Source organism: Equus asinus, chromosome 1 (genome assembly GCF_041296235.1).
Source record: "Equus asinus isolate D_3611 breed Donkey chromosome 1, EquAss-T2T_v2, whole genome shotgun sequence".
Lineage (NCBI taxonomy): Eukaryota > Metazoa > Chordata > Mammalia > Perissodactyla > Equidae > Equus > Equus asinus.
This window is the reverse complement of record NC_091790.1, coordinates 73,728,474-73,752,205: the sequence shown is the minus strand read 5'-3', so window position 1 is coordinate 73,752,205 and position 23,732 is coordinate 73,728,474.

The following is a 23,732-nucleotide window of genomic DNA, read 5'->3' as shown; positions in this document are numbered from 1 at the left end:
GGTTTGCCAAAATTTGGTTGAGGATTTTTGCATCTATGTTCATCAGTGATATCGGCCTGTAGTTCTCCTTCTTTGTGTTGTCCTTGTCAGGTTTGGGGATCAGAGTGATGTTGGCTTCATAGAATGTGTTAGGGAGTTCTCCATCTTTCTCAATTTTCTGGAACAGTTTGAGGAGAATAGGTACAAAGAACTCACACTGCTTAACAACAAAAAAACAAACAACCCGATCAAAAAATGGGCAGAGGACATGAACAGACATTTCTCCAAAGAAGATATGAACATGGCCAATAGACACATGAAAAGATGTTCATCATCGCTAATCATCAGGGAAATGCAAATCAAAACTACACTAAGATATCACCTTACCCCCGTTAGATTGGCAAAAACATCCAAAACCAAGAACGACAAATGTTGGAGAGGTTGTGGAGAAAGAGGAACCCTCATACACTGTTGGTGGGAATGCAAACTGGTACAGCCACTATGGAAAACAGTATGGAGATTTCTCAAAAAGTTAAAAATAGAGATACCCTATGACCCAGCCATCCCATTACTGGGTATCTATCCTAAGAACCTGATATCAGATATCCCAAGAGTCCGTTGCACCCCTATGTTCATCGCAGCATTATTTACAATAGCCAAGACGTGGAACCAGCCTACGTGCCCAGAAACTGATGATTGGATAAAGAAGATGTGGTATATATACACAACGGAATACTACTCAGCCATAAAAAAAGACGACATTGGCCCATTCACAACAATGTGCATGGACCTCGAGGGCATTATGTTAAGCGAAATAAGTCAGTCAGAGAAAGACAGACTCTATATGACTCCACTCATAGGTGGAAATTAGTATATTGAGAAGGAGATCTGATCGGTGGTTACCAGGGAAAAGGGGGGGTGGGGGGAGGGCACGGAGGGGGAAGTGGTGTTCCCACAACATGACTAACAAAAATGTACAACTGAAATTTCACAAGCTTGTAATCCATCATAACATTAATAAACAAAAAAAAAAAAAAAAGATGCTTTGGGGCCCATCTGCCCCTATGGAAAGAACGCAGCACTTTGTGCCTTGCAGCTCTAGGGCAATGTAGCACACCCAAAGCAGAAGTTCTACTTCAGCCAGATCAGGCCCGCAAAGAAACTGCGTTTCACAGGCCTTTGTAAGAGATGTTCCCGGTAGGCTGTTAGAGCACTGTGCAGAGCGAGTTGTTTCTTAGCTTCCCAACGAGCTGGAAGCAAGATGCTTTAGGGGCCATCTGCCCTTAAGGAAAGAAGGCAGCACTTTGTGCCTTGCAGCTCTAGGGCAAAGTAGCACACCCAGAGCAGAAGTTCTACTTCAGCCAGATCAGGCCTGCAAAGAAACTGCGTTTCACAGGCCTTTGTAAGAGATGTTCCCGGTAGGCTGTTAGAGCACTGTGCAGAGCGAGATGTTTCTTAGCTTCCCAAAGAGCTGGAAGCAAGATGCTTTGGGGCCCTTCTCACCCTTTGGAAAGAAGGCAGCACTTTGTGCCTTACAGCTCTAGGGCAATGTAGCACACCCAGAGCAGAAGTTCTTCTTCAGCCAGATCAGGCCTGCAAAGAAACTGCGTTTCACAGGCCTTTGTAAGAGATGTTCCCTGTAGGCTGTTAGAGCACTGTGCAGAGCGAGTTCTTTCTTAGCTTCCCAAAGACCTGGAAGCAAGATGCTTTGGGGGCCATCTGCCCTTAAGGAAAGAAGGCAGCACTTTGTGCCTTTCAGCTCTAGGGCAATGCAGCACACCCCGAGCAGAAGTTCTACTTCAGCCAGATCAGGCCTGCAAAGAAACTGCGTTTCACAGGCCTTTGTAAGAGATGTTCCCGGTAGGCTGTTAGAGCACTGTGCAGAGCGAGTTGTTTCTTAGCTTCCCAGAGAGCTGGAAGCAAGATGCTTTGGGGCCCGTTCATTTTATACCCTGCTACTTTGCTGTAGTTGTTGATTATTTCTAATAGTTTTTCTGTGGATTCTTTGGGGTTTTCTATGTATAAGATCATGTCGTCTGCAAACAACGCGAGTTTTACTTCTTCGTTACCTATTTGGATTCCTTTTATTTTTTTTTCCTGCCGAATTGCTCTGGCCAGCACCTCCAGTACTATGTTGAATAGGAGTGGTGAAAGTGGGCACCCTTGTCTTGTTCCTGTCCTCAGAGGGATGGCTTTCAGCTTTTGTCCATTGAGTATGATGTTGGCTGTGGGTCTATCATATATGGCCTTTATTATGTTGAGGTACTTTCCTTCTATACCCATTTTACTGAGGGTTGTTATCATAAATGGGTGTTGGATCTTGTCGAATGCTTTCTCTGCGTCTATTGAGATGATCATGTGGTTTTTGTTTTTCATTTTGTTGATGTAGTGTATCACGTTGATTGACTTGCGGGTGTTGAACCATCCCTGTGTCCCTGGTATAAATCCCACTTGATCATGGTGTATAATCTTTTTGATGTATTGCTGTAATCGGTTTGCCAAAATTTGGTTGAGGATTTTTGCATCTATGTTCATCAGTGATATCGGCCTGTAGTTCTCCTTCTTTGTGTTGTCCTTGTCAGGTTTGGGGATCAGAGTGATGTTGGCTTCATAGAATGTGTTAGGGAGTTCTCCATCTTTCTCAATTTTCTGGAACAGTTTGAGGAGAATAGGTACAAAGAACTCACACTGCTTAACAACAAAAAAACAAACAACCCGATCAAAAAATGGGCAGAGGACATGAACAGACATTTCTCCAAAGAAGATATGAATATGGCCAATAGACACATGAAAAGATGTTCATCATCGCTAATCATCAGGGAAATGCAAATCAAAACTACACTAAGATATCACCTTACCCCCGTTAGATTGGCAAAAACATCCAAAACCAAGAACGACAAATGTTGGAGAGGTTGTGGAGAAAGAGGAACCCTCATACACTGTTGGTGGGAATGCAAACTGGTACAGCCACTATGGAAAACAGTATGGAGATTTCTCAAAAAGTTAAAAATAGAAATACCCTATGACCCAGCCATCCCATTACTGGGTATCTATCCTAAGAACCTGATATCAGATATCTCAAGAGTCCGTTGCACCCCTATGTTCATCGCAGCATTATTTACAATAGCCAAGACGTGGAACCAGCCTACGTGCCCAGAAACTGATGATTGGATAAAGAAGATGTGGTATATATACACAAAGGAATACTACTCAGCCATAAAAATAGACGACATTGGCCCATTCACAACAATGTGCATGGACCTCGAGGGCATTATGTTAAGCGAAATAAGTCAGTCAGAGAAAGACAGACTCTATATGACTCCACTCATAGGTGGAAATTAGTATATTGAGAAGGAGATCTGATCGGTGGTTACCAGGGAAAAGGGGGGGTGGGGGGAGGGCACGGAGGGGGTAGTGGTGTTCCCACAACATGACTAACAAAAATGTACAACTGAAATTTCACAAGCTTGTAATCCATCATAACATTAATAAACAAAAAAAAAAAAAAAGATGCTTTGGGGCCCATCTGCCCCTATGGAAAGAACGCAGCACTTTGTGCCTTGCAGCTCTAGGGCAATGTAGCACACCCAAAGCAGAAGTTCTACTTCAGCCAGATCAGGCCCGCAAAGAAACTGCGTTTCACAGGCCTTTGTAAGAGATGTTCCCGGTAGGCTGTTAGAGCACTGTGCAGAGCGAGTTGTTTCTTAGCTTCCCAACGAGCTGGAAGCAAGATGCTTTAGGGGCCATCTGCCCTTAAGGAAAGAAGGCAGCACTTTGTGCCTTGCAGCTCTAGGGCAAAGTAGCACACCCAGAGCAGAAGTTCTACTTCAGCCAGATCAGGCCTGCAAAGAAACTGCGTTTCACAGGCCTTTGTAAGAGATGTTCCCGGTAGGCTGTTAGAGCACTGTGCAGAGCGAGATGTTTCTTAGCTTCCCAAAGAGCTGGAAGCAAGATGCTTTGGGGCCCTTCTCACCCTTTGGAAAGAAGGCAGCACTTTGTGCCTTACAGCTCTAGGGCAATGTAGCACACCCAGAGCAGAAGTTCTTCTTCAGCCAGATCAGGCCTGCAAAGAAACTGCGTTTCACAGGCCTTTGTAAGAGATGTTCCCTGTAGGCTGTTAGAGCACTGTGCAGAGCGAGTTCTTTCTTAGCTTCCCAAAGACCTGGAAGCCAGATGCTTTGGGGGCCATCTGCCGTTAAGTAAAGAAGGCAGCACTTTGTGCCTTTCAGCTCTAGGGCAATGCAGCACACCCCGAGCAGAAGTTCTACTTCAGCCAGATCAGGCCTGCAAAGAAACTGCGTTTCACAGGCCTTTGTAAGAGATGTTCCCGGTAGGCTGTTAGAGCACTGTGCAGAGCGAGTTGTTTCTTAGCTTCCCAGAGAGCTGGAAGCAAGATGCTTTGGGGCCCGTTAATTTTATACCCTGCTACTTTGCTGTAGTTGTTGATTATTTCTAATAGTTTTTCTGTGGATTCTTTGGGGTTTTCTATGTATAAGATCATGTCGTCTGCAAACAACGCGAGTTTTACTTCTTCGTTACCTATTTGGATTCCTTTTATTTTTTTTTCCTGCCGAATTGCTCTGGCCAGCACCTCCAGTACTATGTTGAATAGGAGTGGTGAAAGTGGGCACCCTTGTCTTGTTCCTGTCCTCAGAGGGATGGCTTTCAGCTTTTGTCCATTGAGTATGATGTTGGCTGTGGGTCTATCATATATGGCCTTTATTATGTTGAGGTACTTTCCTTCTATACCCATTTTACTGAGGGTTGTTATCATAAATGGGTGTTGGATCTTGTCGAATGCTTTCTCTGCGTCTATTGAGATGATCATGTGGTTTTTGTTTTTCATTTTGTTGATGTAGTGTATCACGTTGATTGACTTGCGGGTGTTGAACCATCCCTGTGTCCCTGGTATAAATCCCACTTGATCATGGTGTATAATCTTTTTGATGTATTGCTGTAATCGGTTTGCCAAAATTTGGTTGAGGATTTTTGCATCTATGTTCATCAGTGATATCGGCCTGTAGTTCTCCTTCTTTGTGTTGTCCTTGTCAGGTTTGGGGATCAGAGTGATGTTGGCTTCATAGAATGTGTTAGGGAGTTCTCCATCTTTCTCAATTTTCTGGAACAGTTTGAGGAGAATAGGTACAAAGAACTCACACTGCTTAACAACAAAAAAACAAACAACCCGATCAAAAAATGGGCAGAGGACATGAACAGACATTTCTCCAAAGAAGATATGAATATGGCCAATAGACACATGAAAAGATGTTCATCATCGCTAATCATCAGGGAAATGCAAATCAAAACTACACTAAGATATCACCTTACCCCCGTTAGATTGGCAAAAACATCCAAAACCAAGAACGACAAATGTTGGAGAGGTTGTGGAGAAAGAGGAACCCTCATACACTGTTGGTGGGAATGCAAACTGGTACAGCCACTATGGAAAACAGTATGGAGATTTCTCAAAAAGTTAAAAATAGAAATACCCTATGACCCAGCCATCCCATTACTGGGTATCTATCCTAAGAACCTGATATCAGATATCTCAAGAGTCCGTTGCACCCCTATGTTCATCGCAGCATTATTTACAATAGCCAAGACGTGGAACCAGCCTACGTGCCCAGAAACTGATGATTGGATAAAGAAGATGTGGTATATATACACAACGGAATACTACTCAGCCATAAAAAAAGACGACATCGGCCCATTCACAACAATGTGGATGGACCTCGAGGGCATTATGTTAAGCGAAATAAGTCAGTCAGAGAAAGACAGACTCTATATGACTCCACTCATAGGTGGAAATTAGTATATTGAGAAGGAGATCTGATCGGTGGTTACCAGGGAAAAGGGGGGTGGGGGGAGGGCACGGAGGGGGAAGTGGTGTTCCCACAACATGACTAACAAAAATGTACAACTGAAATTTCACAAGCTTGTAATCCATCATAACATTAATGAACAAACAAAAAAAAAAAAGATGCTTTGGGGCCCATCTGCCCCTATGGAAAGAACGCAGCACTTTGTGCCTTGCAGCTCTAGGGCAATGTAGCACACCCAGAGCAGAAGTTCTACTTCAGCCAGATCAGGCCCGCAAAGAAACTGCGTTTCACAGGCCTTTGTAAGAGATGTTCCCGGTAGGTTGTTAGAGCACTGTGCAGAGCGAGTTGTTTCTTAGCTTCCCAACGAGCTGGAAGCAAGATGCTTTAGGGGCCATCTGCCATTAAGGAAAGAAGGCAGCACTTTGTGCCTTGCAGCTCTAGGGCAAAGTAGCACACCCAGAGCAGAAGTTCTACTTCAGCCAGATCAGGCCTGCAAAGAAACTGCGTTTCACAGGCCTTTGTAAGAGATTTTCCCGGTAGGCTGTTAGAGCACTGTGCAGAGCGAGTTGTTTCTTAGCTTCCCAAAGAGCTGGAAGCAAGATGCTTTGGGGCCCTTCTCACCCTTTGGAAAGAAGGCAGCACTTTGTGCCTTACAGCTCTAGGGCAATGTAGCACACCCAGAGCAGAAGTTCTTCTTCAGCCAGATCAGGCCTGCAAAGAAACTGCGTTTCACAGGCCTTTGTAAGAGATGTTCCCTGTAGGCTTTTAGAGCACTGTGCAGAGCGAGTTCTTTCTTAGCTTCCCAAAGACCTGGAAGCCAGATGCTTTGGGGGCCATCTGCCGTTAAGTAAAGAAGGCAGCACTTTGTGCCTTTCAGCTCTAGGGCAATGCAGCACACCCCGAGCAGAAGTTGTACTTCAGCCAGATCAGGCCCGCAAAGAAACTGCGTTTCACAGGCCTTTGTAAGAGATGTTCCCGGTAGGCTGTTAGAGCACTGTGCAGAGCGAGTTGTTTCTTAGCTTCCCAGAGAGCTGGAAGCAAGATGCTTTGGGGCCCGTTAATTTTATACCCTGCTACTTTGCTGTAGTTGTTGATTATTTCTAATAGTTTTTCTGTGGATTCTTTGGGGTTTTCTATGTATAAGATCATGTCGTCTGCAAACAACGCGAGTTTTACTTCTTCGTTACCTATTTGGATTCCTTTTATTTTTTTTCCTGCCGAATTGCTCTGGCCAGCACCTCCAGTACTATGTTGAATAGGAGTGGTGAAAGTGGGCACCCTTGTCTTGTTCCTGTCCTCAGAGGGATGGCTTTCAGCTTTTGTCCATTGAGTATGATGTTGGCTGTGGGTCTATCATATATGGCCTTTATTATGTTGAGGTACTTTCCTTCTATACCCATTTTACTGAGGGTTGTTATCATAAATGGGTGTTGGATCTTGTCGAATGCTTTCTCTGCGTCTATTGAGATGATCATGTGGTTTTTGTTTTTCATTTTGTTGATGTAGTGTATCACGTTGATTGACTTGCGGGTGTTGAACCATCCCTGTGTCCCTGGTATAAATCCCACTTGATCATGGTGTATAATCTTTTTGATGTATTGCTGTAATCGGTTTGCCAAAATTTGGTTGAGGATTTTTGCATCTATGTTCATCAGTGATATCGGCCTGTAGTTCTCCTTCTTTGTGTTGTCCTTGTCAGGTTTGGGGATCAGAGTGATGTTGGCTTCATAGAATGTGTTAGGGAGTTCTCCATCTTTCTCAATTTTCTGGAACAGTTTGAGGAGAATAGCTACAAAGAACTCACACTGCTTAACAACAAAAAAACAAACAACCCGATCAAAAAATGGGCAGAGGACATGAACAGACATTTCTCCAAAGAAGATATGAATATGGCCAATAGACACATGAAAAGATGTTCATCATCGCTAATCATCAGGGAAATGCAAATCAAAACTACACTAAGATATCACCTTACCCCCGTTAGATTGGCAAAAACATCCAAAACCAAGAACGACAAATGTTGGAGAGGTTGTGGAGAAAGAGGAACCCTCATACACTGTTGGTGGGAATGCAAACTGGTACAGCCACTATGGAAAACAGTATGGAGATTTCTCAAAAAGTTAAAAATAGAAATACCCTATGACCCAGCCATCCCATTACTGGGTATCTATCCTAAGAACCTGATATCAGATATCTCAAGAGTCCGTTGCACCCCTATGTTCATCGCAGCATTATTTACAATAGCCAAGACGTGGAACCAGCCTACGTGCCCAGAAACTGATGATTGGATAAAGAAGATGTGGTATATATACACAACGGAATACTACTCAGCCATAAAAAAAGACGACATTGGCCCATTCACAACAATGTGGATGGACCTCGAGGGCATTATGTTAAGCGAAATAAGTCAGTCAGAGAAAGACAGACTCTATATGACTCCACTCATAGGTGGAAATTAGTATATTGAGAAGGAGATCTGATCGGTGGTTACCAGGGAAAAGGGGGGGTGGGGGGAGGGCACGGAGGGGGAAGTGGTGTTCCCACAACATGACTAACAAAAATGTACAACTGAAATTTCACAAGCTTGTAATCCATCATAACATTAATAAACCAAAAAAAAAAAAAAAAAGATGCTTTGGGGCCCATCTGCCCCTATGGAAAGAACGCAGCACTTTGTGCCTTGCAGCTCTAGGGCAATGTAGCACACCCAGAGCAGAAGTTCTACTTCAGCCAGATCAGGCCCGCAAAGAAACTGCGTTTCACAGGCCTTTGTAAGAGATGTTCCCGGTAGGCTGTTAGAGCACTGTGCAGAGCGAGTTGTTTCTTAGCTTCCCAGAGAGCTGGAAGCAAGATGCTTTGGGGCCCGTTAATTTTATACCCTGCTACTTTGCTGTAGTTGTTGATTATTTCTAATAGTTTTTCTGTGGATTCTTTGGGGTTTTCTATGTATAAGATCATGTCGTCTGCAAACAACGCGAGTTTTACTTCTTCGTTACCTATTTGGATTCCTTTTATTTTTTTTTCCTGCCGAATTGCTCTGGCCAGCACCTCCAGTACTATGTTGAATAGGAGTGGTGAAAGTGGGCACCCTTGTCTTGTTCCTGTCCTCAGAGGGATGGCTTTCAGCTTTTGTCCATTGAGTATGATGTTGGCTGTGGGTCTATCATATATGGCCTTTATTATGTTGAGGTACTTTCCTTCTATACCCATTTTACTGAGGGTTGTTATCATAAATGGGTGTTGGATCTTGTCGAATGCTTTCTCTGCGTCTATTGAGATGATCCTGTGGTTTTTGTTTTTCATTTTGTTGATGTAGTGTATCACGTTGATTGACTTGCGGGTGTTGAACCATCCCTGTGTCCCTGGTATAAATCCCACTTGATCATGGTGTATAATCTTTTTGATGTATTGCTGTAATCGGTTTGCCAAAATTTGGTTGAGGATTTTTGCATCTATGTTCATCAGTGATATCGGCCTGTAGTTCTCCTTCTTTGTGTTGTCCTTGTCAGGTTTGGGGATCAGAGTGATGTTGGCTTCATAGAATGTGTTAGGGAGTTCTCCATCTTTCTCAATTTTCTGGAACAGTTTGAGGAGAATAGGTACAAAGAACTCACACTGCTTAACAACAAAAAAACAAACAACCCGATCAAAAAATGGGCAGAGGACATGAACAGACATTTCTCCAAAGAAGATATGAATATGGCCAATAGACACATGAAAAGATGTTCATCATCGCTAATCATCAGGGAAATGCAAATCAAAACTACACTAAGATATCACCTTACCCCCGTTAGATTGGCAAAAACATCCAAAACCAAGAACGACAAATGTTGGAGAGGTTGTGGAGAAAGAGGAACCCTCATACACTGTTGGTGGGAATGCAAACTGGTACAGCCACTATGGAAAACAGTATGGAGATTTCTCAAAAAGTTAAAAATAGAAATACCCTATGACCCAGCCATCCCATTACTGGGTATCTATCCTAAGAACCTGATATCAGATATCTCAAGAGTCCGTTGCACCCCTATGTTCATCGCAGCATTATTTACAATAGCCAAGACGTGGAACCAGCCTACGTGCCCAGAAACTGATGATTGGATAAAGAAGATGTGGTATATATACACAACGGAATACTACTCAGCCATAAAAAAAGACGACATTGGCCCATTCACAACAATGTGGATGGACCTCGAGGGCATTATGTTAAGCGAAATAAGTCAGTCAGAGAAAGACAGACTCTATATGACTCCACTCATAGGTGGAAATTAGTATATTGAGAAGGAGATCTGATCGGTGGTTACCAGGGAAAAGGGGGGGTGGGGGGAGGGCACGGAGGGGGAAGTGGTGTTCCCACAACATGACTAACAAAAATGTACAACTGAAATTTCACAAGCTTGTAATCCATCATAACATTAATAAACCAAAAAAAAAAAAAAAAAGATGCTTTGGGGCCCATCTGCCCCTATGGAAAGAACGCAGCACTTTGTGCCTTGCAGCTCTAGGGCAATGTAGCACACCCAGAGCAGAAGTTCTACTTCAGCCAGATCAGGCCCGCAAAGAAACTGCGTTTCACAGGCCTTTGTAAGAGATGTTCCCGGTAGGCTGTTAGAGCACTGTGCAGAGCGAGTTGTTTCTTAGCTTCCCAGAGAGCTGGAAGCAAGATGCTTTGGGGCCCGTTAATTTTATACCCTGCTACTTTGCTGTAGTTGTTGATTATTTCTAATAGTTTTTCTGTGGATTCTTTGGGGTTTTCTATGTATAAGATCATGTCGTCTGCAAACAACGCGAGTTTTACTTCTTCGTTACCTATTTGGATTCCTTTTATTTTTTTTTCCTGCCGAATTGCTCTGGCCAGCACCTCCAGTACTATGTTGAATAGGAGTGGTGAAAGTGGGCACCCTTGTCTTGTTCCTGTCCTCAGAGGGATGGCTTTCAGCTTTTGTCCATTGAGTATGATGTTGGCTGTGGGTCTATCATATATGGCCTTTATTATGTTGAGGTACTTTCCTTCTATACCCATTTTACTGAGGGTTGTTATCATAAATGGGTGTTGGATCTTGTCGAATGCTTTCTCTGCGTCTATTGAGATGATCCTGTGGTTTTTGTTTTTCATTTTGTTGATGTAGTGTATCACGTTGATTGACTTGCGGGTGTTGAACCATCCCTGTGTCCCTGGTATAAATCCCACTTGATCATGGTGTATAATCTTTTTGATGTATTGCTGTAATCGGTTTGCCAAAATTTGGTTGAGGATTTTTGCATCTATGTTCATCAGTGATATCGGCCTGTAGTTCTCCTTCTTTGTGTTGTCCTTGTCAGGTTTGGGGATCAGAGTGATGTTGGCTTCATAGAATGTGTTAGGGAGTTCTCCATCTTTCTCAATTTTCTGGAACAGTTTGAGGAGAATAGGTACAAAGAACTCACACTGCTTAACAACAAAAAAACAAACAACCCGATCAAAAAATGGGCAGAGGACATGAACAGACATTTCTCCAAAGAAGATATGAATATGGCCAATAGACACATGAAAAGATGTTCATCATCGCTAATCATCAGGGAAATGCAAATCAAAACTACACTAAGATATCACCTTACCCCCGTTAGATTGGCAAAAACATCCAAAACCAAGAACGACAAATGTTGGAGAGGTTGTGGAGAAAGAGGAACCCTCATACACTGTTGGTGGGAATGCAAACTGGTACAGCCACTATGGAAAACAGTATGGAGATTTCTCAAAAAGTTAAAAATAGAAATACCCTATGACCCAGCCATCCCATTACTGGGTATCTATCCTAAGAACCTGATATCAGATATCTCAAGAGTCCGTTGCACCCCTATGTTCATCGCAGCATTATTTACAATAGCCAAGACGTGGAACCAGCCTACGTGCCCAGAAACTGATGATTGGATAAAGAAGATGTGGTATATATACACAACGGAATACTACTCAGCCATAAAAAAAGACGACATTGGCCCATTCACAACAATGTGGATGGACCTCGAGGGCATTATGTTAAGCGAAATAAGTCAGTCAGAGAAAGACAGACTCTATATGACTCCACTCATAGGTGGAAATTAGTATATTGAGAAGGAGATCTGATCGGTGGTTACCAGGGAAAAGGGGGGGTGGGGGGAGGGCACGGAGGGGGAAGTGGTGTTCCCACAACATGACTAACAAAAATGTACAACTGAAATTTCACAAGCTTGTAATCCATCATAACATTAATAAACCAAAAAAAAAAAAAAAAGATGCTTTGGGGCCCATCTGCCCCTATGGAAAGAACGCAGCACTTTGTGCCTTGCAGCTCTAGGGTAATGTAGCACACCCAGAGCAGAAGTTCTACTTCAGCCAGATCAGGCCCGCAAAGAAACTGCGTTTCACAGGCCTTTGTAAGAGATGTTCCCGGTAGGCTGTTAGAGCACTGTGCAGAGCGAGTTGTTTCTTAGCTTCCCAGAGAGCTGGAAGCAAGATGCTTTGGGGCCCGTTAATTTTATACCCTGCTACTTTGCTGTAGTTGTTGATTATTTCTAATAGTTTTTCTGTGGATTCTTTGGGGTTTTCTATGTATAAGATCATGTCGTCTGCAAACAACGCGAGTTTTACTTCTTCGTTACCTATTTGGATTCCTTTTATTTTTTTTTCCTGCCGAATTGCTCTGGCCAGCACCTCCAGTACTATGTTGAATAGGAGTGGTGAAAGTGGGCACCCTTGTCTTGTTCCTGTCCTCAGAGGGATGGCTTTCAGCTTTTGTCCATTGAGTATGATGTTGGCTGTGGGTCTATCATATATGGCCTTTATTATGTTGAGGTACTTTCCTTCTATACCCATTTTACTGAGGGTTGTTATCATAAATGGGTGTTGGATCTTGTCGAATGCTTTCTCTGCGTCTATTGAGATGATCATGTGGTTTTTGTTTTTCATTTTGTTGATGTAGTGTATCACGTTGATTGACTTGCGGGTGTTGAACCATCCCTGTGTCCCTGGTATAAATCCCACTTGATCATGGTGTATAATCTTTTTGATGTATTGCTGTAATCGGTTTGCCAAAATTTGGTTGAGGATTTTTGCATCTATGTTCATCAGTGATATCGGCCTGTAGTTCTCCTTCTTTGTGTTGTCCTTGTCAGGTTTGGGGATCAGAGTGATGTTGGCTTCATAGAATGTGTTAGGGAGTTCTCCATCTTTCTCAATTTTCTGGAACAGATGAGGAGAATAGGTACAAAGAACTCACACTGCTTAACAACAAAAAAACAAACAACCCGATCAAAAAATGGGCAGAGGACATGAACAGACATTTCTCCAAAGAAGATATGAATATGGCCAATAGACACATGAAAAGATGTTCATCATCGCTAATCATCAGGGAAATGCAAATCAAAACTACACTAAGATATCACCTTACCCCCGTTAGATTGGCAAAAACATCCAAAACCAAGAACGACAAATGTTGGAGAGGTTGTGGAGAAAGAGGGACCCTCATACACTGTTGGTGGGAATGCAAACTGGTACAGCCACTATGGAAAACAGTATGGAGATTTCTCAAATAGTTAAAAATAGAAATACCCTATGACCCAGCCATCCCATTACTGGGTATCTATCCTAAGAACCTGATATCAGATATCTCAAGAGTCCGTTGCACCCCTATGTTCATCGCAGCATTATTTACAATAGCCAAGACGTGGAACCAGCCTACGTGCCCAGAAACTGATGATTGGATAAAGAAGATGTGGTATATATACACAACGGAATACTACTCAGCCATAAAAAAAGACGACATTTTCCCATTCACAACAATGTGGATGGACCTCGAGGGCATTATGTTAAGCGAAATAAGTCAGTCAGAGAAAGACAGACTCTATATGACTCCACTCATAGGTGGAAATTAGTATATTGAGAAGGAGATCTGATCGGTGGTTACCAGGGAAAAGGGGGGGTGGGGGGAGGGCACGGAGGGGGAAGTGGTGTTCCCACAACATGACTAACAAAAATGTACAACTGAAATTTCACAAGCTTGTAATCCATCATAACATTAATAAACCAAAAAAAAAAAAAAAAAGATGCTTTGGGGCCCATCTGCCCCTATGGAAAGAACGCAGCACTTTGTGCCTTGCAGCTCTAGGGCAATGTAGCACACCCAGAGCAGAAGTTCTACTTCAGCCAGATCAGGCCCGCAAAGAAACTGCGTTTCACAGGCCTTTGTAAGAGATGTTCCCGGTAGGCTGTTAGAGCACTGTGCAGAGCGAGTTGTTTCTTAGCTTCCCAGAGAGCTGGAAGCAAGATGCTTTGGGGCCCGTTAATTTTATACCCTGCTACTTTGCTGTAGTTGTTGATTATTTCTAATAGTTTTTCTGTGGATTCTTTGGGGTTTTCTATGTATAAGATCATGTCGTCTGCAAACAACGCGAGTTTTACTTCTTCGTTACCTATTTGGATTCCTTTTATTTTTTTTTCCTGCCGAATTGCTCTGGCCAGCACCTCCAGTACTATGTTGAATAGGAGTGGTGAAAGTGGGCACCCTTGTCTTGTTCCTGTCCTCAGAGGGATGGCTTTCAGCTTTTGTCCATTGAGTATGATGTTGGCTGTGGGTCTATCATATATGGCCTTTATTATGTTGAGGTACTTTCCTTCTATACCCATTTTACTGAGGGTTGTTATCATAAATGGGTGTTGGATCTTGTCGAATGCTTTCTCTGCGTCTATTGAGATGATCATGTGGTTTTTGTTTTTCATTTTGTTGATGTAGTGTATCACGTTGATTGACTTGCGGGTGTTGAACCATCCCTGTGTCCCTGGTATAAATCCCACTTGATCATGGTGTATAATCTTTTTGATGTATTGCTGTAATCGGTTTGCCAAAATTTGGTTGAGGATTTTTGCATCTATGTTCATCAGTGATATCGGCCTGTAGTTCTCCTTCTTTGTGTTGTCCTTGTCAGGTTTGGGGATCAGAGTGATGTTGGCTTCATAGAATGTGTTAGGGAGTTCTCCATCTTTCTCAATTTTCTGGAACAGTTTGAGGAGAATAGCTACAAAGAACTCACACTGCTTAACAACAAAAAAACAAACAACCCGATCAAAAAATGGGCAGAGGACATGAACAGACATTTCTCCAAAGAAGATATGAATATGGCCAATAGACACATGAAAAGATGTTCATCATCGCTAATCATCAGGGAAATGCAAATCAAAACTACACTAAGATATCACCTTACCCCCGTTAGATTGGCAAAAACATCCAAAACCAAGAACGACAAATGTTGGAGAGGTTGTGGAGAAAGAGGAACCCTCATACACTGTTGGTGGGAATGCAAACTGGTACAGCCACTATGGAAAACAGTATGGAGATTTCTCAAAAAGTTAAAAATAGAAATACCCTATGACCCAGCCATCCCATTACTGGGTATCTATCCTAAGAACCTGATATCAGATATCTCAAGAGTCCGTTGCACCCCTATGTTCATCGCAGCATTATTTACAATAGCCAAGACGTGGAACCAGCCTACGTGCCCAGAAACTGATGATTGGATAAAGAAGATGTGGTATATATACACAACGGAATACTACTCAGCCATAAAAAAAGACGACATTGGCCCATTCACAACAATGTGGATGGACCTCGAGGGCATTATGTTAAGCGAAATAAGTCAGTCAGAGAAAGACAGACTCTATATGACTCCACTCATAGGTGGAAATTAGTATATTGAGAAGGAGATCTGATCGGTGGTTACCAGGGAAAAGGGGGGGTGGGGGGAGGGCACGGAGGGGGAAGTGGTGTTCCCACAACATGACTAACAAAAATGTACAACTGAAATTTCACAAGCTTGTAATCCATCATAACATTAATAAACCAAAAAAAAAAAAAAAAAGATGCTTTGGGGCCCATCTGCCCCTATGGAAAGAACGCAGCACTTTGTGCCTTGCAGCTCTAGGGCAATGTAGCACACCCAGAGCAGAAGTTCTACTTCAGCCAGATCAGGCCCGCAAAGAAACTGCGTTTCACAGGCCTTTGTAAGAGATGTTCCCGGTAGGCTGTTAGAGCACTGTGCAGAGCGAGTTGTTTCTTAGCTTCCCAGAGAGCTGGAAGCAAGATGCTTTGGGGCCCGTTAATTTTATACCCTGCTACTTTGCTGTAGTTGTTGATTATTTCTAATAGTTTTTCTGTGGATTCTTTGGGGTTTTCTATGTATAAGATCATGTCGTCTGCAAACAACGCGAGTTTTACTTCTTCGTTACCTATTTGGATTCCTTTTATTTTTTTTTCCTGCCGAATTGCTCTGGCCAGCACCTCCAGTACTATGTTGAATAGGAGTGGTGAAAGTGGGCACCCTTGTCTTGTTCCTGTCCTCAGAGGGATGGCTTTCAGCTTTTGTCCATTGAGTATGATGTTGGCTGTGGGTCTATCATATATGGCCTTTATTATGTTGAGGTACTTTCCTTCTATACCCATTTTACTGAGGGTTGTTATCATAAATGGGTGTTGGATCTTGTCGAATGCTTTCTCTGCGTCTATTGAGATGATCATGTGGTTTTTGTTTTTCATTTTGTTGATGTAGTGTATCACGTTGATTGACTTGCGGGTGTTGAACCATCCCTGTGTCCCTGGTATAAATCCCACTTGATCATGGTGTATAATCTTTTTGATGTATTGCTGTAATCGGTTTGCCAAAATTTGGTTGAGGATTTTTGCATCTATGTTCATCAGTGATATCGGCCTGTAGTTCTCCTTCTTTGTGTTGTCCTTGTCAGGTTTGGGGATCAGAGTGATGTTGGCTTCATAGAATGTGTTAGGGAGTTCTCCATCTTTCTCAATTTTCTGGAACAGTTTGAGGAGAATAGCTACAAAGAACTCACACTGCTTAACAACAAAAAAACAAACAACCCGATCAAAAAATGGGCAGAGGACATGAACAGACATTTCTCCAAAGAAGATATGAATATGGCCAATAGACACATGAAAAGATGTTCATCATCGCTAATCATCAGGGAAATGCAAATCAAAACTACACTAAGATATCACCTTACCCCCGTTAGATTGGCAAAAACATCCAAAACCAAGAACGACAAATGTTGGAGAGGTTGTGGAGAAAGAGGAACCCTCATACACTGTTGGTGGGAATGCAAACTGGTACAGCCACTATGGAAAACAGTATGGAGATTTCTCAAAAAGTTAAAAATAGAAATACCCTATGACCCAGCCATCCCATTACTGGGTATCTATCCTAAGAACCTGATATCAGATATCTCAAGAGTCCGTTGCACCCCTATGTTCATCGCAGCATTATTTACAATAGCCAAGACGTGGAACCAGCCTACGTGCCCAGAAACTGATGATTGGATAAAGAAGATGTGGTATATATACACAACGGAATACTACTCAGCCATAAAAAAAGACGACATTGGCCCATTCACAACAATGTGGATGGACCTCGAGGGCATTATGTTAAGCGAAATAAGTCAGTCAGAGAAAGACAGACTCTATATGACTCCACTCATAGGTGGAAATTAGTATATTGAGAAGGAGATCTGATCGGTGGTTACCAGGGAAAAGGGGGGGTGGGGGGAGGGCACGGAGGGGGAAGTGGTGTTCCCACAACATGACTAACAAAAATGTACAACTGAAATTTCACAAGCTTGTAATCCATCATAACATTAATAAACCAAAAAAAAAAAAAAAAAGATGCTTTGGGGCCCATCTGCCCCTATGGAAAGAACGCAGCACTTTGTGCCTTGCAGCTCTAGGGCAATGTAGCACACCCAGAGCAGAAGTTCTACTTCAGCCAGATCAGGCCCGCAAAGAAACTGCGTTTCACAGGCCTTTGTAAGAGATGTTCCCGGTAGGCTGTTAGAGCACTGTGCAGAGCGAGTTGTTTCTTAGCTTCCCAGAGAGCTGGAAGCAAGATGCTTTGGGGCCCGTTAATTTTATACCCTGCTACTTTGCTGTAGTTGTTGATTATTTCTAATAGTTTTTCTGTGGATTCTTTGGGGTTTTCTATGTATAAGATCATGTCGTCTGCAAACAACGCGAGTTTTACTTCTTCGTTACCTATTTGGATTCCTTTTATTTTTTTTTCCTGCCGAATTGCTCTGGCCAGCACCTCCAGTACTATGTTGAATAGGAGTGGTGAAAGTGGGCACCCTTGTCTTGTTCCTGTCCTCAGAGGGATGGCTTTCAGCTTTTGTCCATTGAGTATGATGTTGGCTGTGGGTCTATCATATATGGCCTTTATTATGTTGAGGTACTTTCCTTCTATACCCATTTTACTGAGGGTTTTTATCATAAATGGGTGTTGGATCTTGTCGAATGCTTTCTCTGCGTCTATTGAGATGATCATGTGGTTTTTGTTTTTCATTTTGTTGATGTAGTGTATCACGTTGATTGACTTGCGGGTGTTGAACCATCCCTGTGTCCCTGGTATAAATCCCACTTGATCATGGTGTATAATCTTTTTGATGTATTGCTGTAATCGGTTTGCCAAAATTTGGTTGAGGATTTTTGCATCTATGTTCATCAGTGATATCGGCCTGTAGTTCTCCTTCTTTGTGTTGTCCTTGTCAGGTTTGGGGATCAGAGTGATGTTGGCTTCATAGAATGTGTTAGGGAGTTCTCCATCTTTCTCAATTTTCTGGAACAGTTTGAGGAGAATAGCTACAAAGAACTCACACTGCTTAACAACAAAAAAACAAACAACCCGATCAAAAAATGGGCAGAGGACATGAACAGACATTTCTCCAAAGAAGATATGAATATGGCCAATAGACACATGAAAAGATGTTCATCATCGCTAATCATCAGGGAAATGCAAATCAAAACTACACTAAGATATCACCTTACCCCCGTTAGATTGGCAAAAACATCCAAAACCAAGAACGACAAATGTTGGAGAGGTTGTGGAGAAAGAGGAACCCTCATACACTGTTGGTGGGAATGCAAACTGGTACAGCCACTATGGAAAACAGTATGGAGATTTCTCAAAAAGTTAAAAATAGAAATACCCTATGACCCAGCCATCCCATTACTGGGTATCTATCCTAAGAACCTGATATCAGATATCTCAAGAGTCCGTTGCACCCCTATGTTCATCGCAGCATTATTTACAATAGCCAAGACGTGGAACCAGCCTACGTGCCCAGAAACTGATGATTGGATAAAGAAGATGTGGTATATATACACAACGGAATACTACTCAGCCATAAAAAAAGACGACATTGGCCCATTCACAACAATGTGGATGGACCTCGAGGGCATTATGTTAAGCGAAATAAGTCAGTCAGAGAAAGACAGACTCTATATGACTCCACTCATAGGTGGAAATTAGTATATTGAGAAGGAGATCTGATCGGTGGTTACCAGGGAAAAGGGGGGGTGGGGGGAGGGCACGGAGGGGGAAGTGGTGTTCCCACAACATGACTAACAAAAATGTACAACTGAAATTTCACAAGCTTGTAATCCATCATAACATTAATAAACCAAAAAAAAAAAAAAAAAGATGCTTTGGGGCCCATCTGCCCCTATGGAAAGAACGCAGCACTTTGTGCCTTGCAGCTCTAGGGCAATGTAGCACACCCAGAGCAGAAGTTCTACTTCAGCCAGATCAGGCCCGCAAAGAAACTGCGTTTCACAGGCCTTTGTAAGAGATGTTCCCGGTAGGCTGTTAGAGCACTGTGCAGAGCGAGTTGTTTCTTAGCTTCCCAGAGAGCTGGAAGCAAGATGCTTTGGGGCCCGTTAATTTTATACCCTGCTACTTTGCTGTAGTTGTTGATTATTTCTAATAGTTTTTCTGTGGATTCTTTGGGGTTTTCTATGTATAAGATCATGTCGTCTGCAAACAACGCGAGTTTTACTTCTTCGTTACCTATTTGGATTCCTTTTATTTTTTTTTCCTGCCGAATTGCTCTGGCCAGCACCTCCTGTACTATGTTGAATAGGAGTGGTGAAAGTGGGCACCCTTGTCTTGTTCCTGTCCTCAGAGGGATGGCTTTCAGCTTTTGTCCATTGAGTATGATGTTGGCTGTGGGTCTATCATATATGGCCTTTATTATGTTGAGGTTCTTTCCTTCTATACCCATTTTACTGAGGGTTGTTATCATAAATGGGTGTTGGATCTTGTCGAATGCTTTCTCTGCGTCTATTGAGATGATCATGTGGTTTTTGTTTTTCATTTTGTTGATGTAGTGTATCACGTTGATTGACTTGCGGGTGTTGAACCATCCCTGTGTCCCTGGTATAAATCCCACTTGATCATGGTGTATAATCTTTTTGATGTATTGCTGTAATCGGTTTGCCAAAATTTGGTTGAGGATTTTTGCATCTATGTTCATCAGTGATATCGGCCTGTAGTTCTCCTTCTTTGTGTTGTCCTTGTCAGGTTTGGGGATCAGAGTGATGTTGGCTTCATAGAATGTGTTAGGGAGTTCTCCATCTTTCTCAATTTTCTGGAACAGTTTGAGGAGAATAGCTACAAAGAACTCACACTGCTTAACAACAAAAAAACAAACAACCCGATCAAAAAATGGGCAGAGGACATGAACAGACATTTCTCCAAAGAAGATATGAATATGGCCAATAGACACATGAAAAGATGTTCATCATCGCTAATCATCAGGGAAATGCAAATCAAAACTACACTAAGATATCACCTTACCCCCGTTAGATTGGCAAAAACATCCAAAACCAAGAACGACGAATGTTGGAGAGGTTGTGGAGAAAGAGGAACCCTCATACACTGTTGGTGGGAATGCAAACTGGTACAGCCACTATGGAAAACAGTATGGAGATTTCTCAAAAAGTTAAAAATAGAAATACCCTATGACCCAGCCATCCCATTACTGGGTATCTATCCTAAGAACCTGATATCAGATATCTCAAGAGTCCGTTGCACCCCTATGTTCATCGCAGCATTATTTACAATAGCCAAGACGTGGAACCAGCCTACATGCCCAGAAACTGATGATTGCATAAAGAAGATGTGGTATATATACACAATGGAATACTACTCAGCCATAAAAAAAGACGACATTGGCCCATTCACAACAATGTGGATGGACCTCGAGGGCATTATGTTAAGCGAAATAAGTCAGTCAGAGAAAGACGAACTCTATATGACTCCACTCATAGGTGGAAATTAGTATATTGAGAAGGAGATCTGATCGGTGGTTACCAGGGAAAAGGGGGGGTGGGGGGAGGGCACGGAGGGGGAAGTGGTGTTCCCACAACATGACTAACAAAAATGTACAACTGAAATTTCACAAGCTTGTAATCCATCATAAGATTAATAAACAACAACAACAAAAAAAAGATGCTTTGGGGCCCATCTGCCCCTATGGAAAGAACGCAGCACTTTGTGCCTTGCAGCTCTAGGGCAATGTAGCACACCCAGAGCAGAAGTTCTACTTCAGCCAGATCAGGCCTGCAAAGAAACTTCGTTTCACAGGCCTTTGTAAGAGATGTTCCCAGTAGGCTGTTAGAGCACTGTGCAGAGCGACTTGTTTCTTAGCTTCCCAAAGAGCTGGAAGCAAGATGCTTTGGGGCCAATCTGCCCCTATGGAAAGAACGCAGCACTTTGTGCCTTGCAGCTCTAGGGCAATGCAGCACACCCCGAGCAGAAGTTGTATTTCAGCCAGATCAGGCCTGCAAAGAAACTGCGTTTCACAGGCCTTTGTAAGAGATGTTCCCGGTAGGCTGTTAGAGCACTGTGCAGAGCGAGTTGTTTCTTAGCTTCCCAAGGGGCTGGAAGCAAGATGCTTTAGGGGCCATCTGCCCTTAAGGAAAGAAGGCAGCACTTTGTGCCTTGCATCTCTAGGGCAATGTAGCACACCCAGAGCAGATGTTCTACTTCTCCCAGGTCAGGCCTGCAAAGAAACTGCGTTTCACAGGCCTTTGTAAGAGATGTTCCCGGTAGGCTGTTAGAGCACTGTGCAGAGCGAGTTGTTTCTGAGCTTCCCAAAGAGCTGGAAGCAAGATGCTTTGGGGCCCTCTCACCCTTTGGAAAGAAGGCAGCACTTTGTGCCTTGCAGCTCTAGGGCAATGTAGCACACCCAGAGCCGAAGTTCTACTTCAGCTAGATCAGACCTGCAAAGAAACTTCGTTTCACAGGCCTTTGTAAGAGATGTTCCCGGTAGGCTGTAAGAGCACTGTGCAGAGCGACTAGTTTCTTTGCTTCCCAGAGAGCTGGAAGCAAGATGCTTTGGGGCCCATCTGCCCCTATGGAAAGAACGCAGCTCTTTGTGCCTTGCAGCTCTAGGGCAATACAGCACACCCCGAGCAGAAGTTGTACTTCAGCCAGATCAGACCTGCAAAGAAACTGCGTTTCACAGGCCTTTGTAAGAGATGTTCCCTGTAGGCTGTTAGAGAACTGTGCAGAGCGAGTTGTTTCTTAGCTTCCCAAAGACCTGGAAGCCAGATGCTTTGGGGCCCATCGGCCGTTAAGTAAAGAAGGCAGCACTTTGTGCCTTTCAGCTCTAGGGCAATGCAGCACACCCCGAGCAGAAGTTCTACTTCAGCCAGATCAGGCCTGCAAAGAAACTGCGTTTCACAGGCCTTTGTAAGAGATGTTCCCCTTAGGCTGTTAGAGCACTGTGCAGAGCGAGTTGTTTCTTAGCTTCCCAGAGAGCTGGAAGCAAGATGCTTTGGGGCCCGTTAATTTTATACCCTGCTACTTTGCTGTAGTTGTTGATTATTTCTAATAGTTTTTCTGTGGATTCTTTGGGGTTTTCTATGTATAAGATCATGTCGTCTGCAAACAACGCGAGTTTTACTTCTTCGTTACCTATTTGGATTCCTTTTATTTTTTTTTCCTGCCGAATTGCTCTGGCCAGCACCTCCAGTACTATGTTGAATAGGAGTGGTGAAAGTGGGCACCCTTGTCTTGTTCCTGTCCTCAGAGGGATGGCTTTCAGCTTTTGTCCATTGAGTATGATGTTGGCTGTGGGTCTATCATATATGGCCTTTATTATGTTGAGGTACTTTCCTTCTACACCCATTTTACTGAGGGTTTTTATCATAAATGGGTGTTGGATCTTGTCGAATGCTTTCTCTGCGTCTATTGAGATGATCATGTGGTTTTTGTTTTTCATTTTGTTGATGTAGTGTATCACGTTGATTGACTTGCGGGTGTTGAACCATCCCTGTGTCCCTGGTATAAATCCCACTTGATCATGGTGTATAATCTTTTTGATGTATTGCTGTAATCGGTTTGCCAAAATTTGGTTGAGGATTTTTGCATCTATGTTCATCAGTGATATTGGCCTGTAGTTCTCCTTCTTTGTGTTGTCCTTGTCAGGTTTGGGGATCAGAGTGATGTTGGCTTCATAGAATGTGTTAGGGAGTTCTCCATCTTTCTCAATTTTCTGGAACAGTTTGAGGAGAATAGGTACAAAGAACTCACACTGCTTAACAACAAAAAAACAAACAACCCGATCAAAAAATGGGCAGAGGACATGAACAGACATTTCTCAAAAGAAGATATGAATATGGCCAATAGACACATGAAAAGATGTTCATCATCGCTAATCATCAGGGAAATGCAAATCAAAACTACACTAAGATATCACCTTACCCCCGTTAGATTGGCAAAAACATCCAAAACCAAGAACGACGAATGTTGGAGAGGTTGTGGAGAAAGAGGAACCCTCATACACTGTTGGTGGGAATGCAAACTGGTACAGCCACTATGGAAAACAGTATGGAGATTTCTCAAAAAGTTAAAAATAGAAATACCCTATGACCCAGCCATCCCATTACTGGGTATCTATCCTAAGAACCTGATATCAGATATCTCAAGAGTCCGTTGCACCCCTATGTTCATCGCAGCATTATTTACAATAGCCAAGACGTGGAACCAGCCTACATGCCCAGAAACTGATGATTGGATAAAGAAGATGTGGTATATATACACAACGGAATACTACTCAGCCATAAAAAAAGACGACAT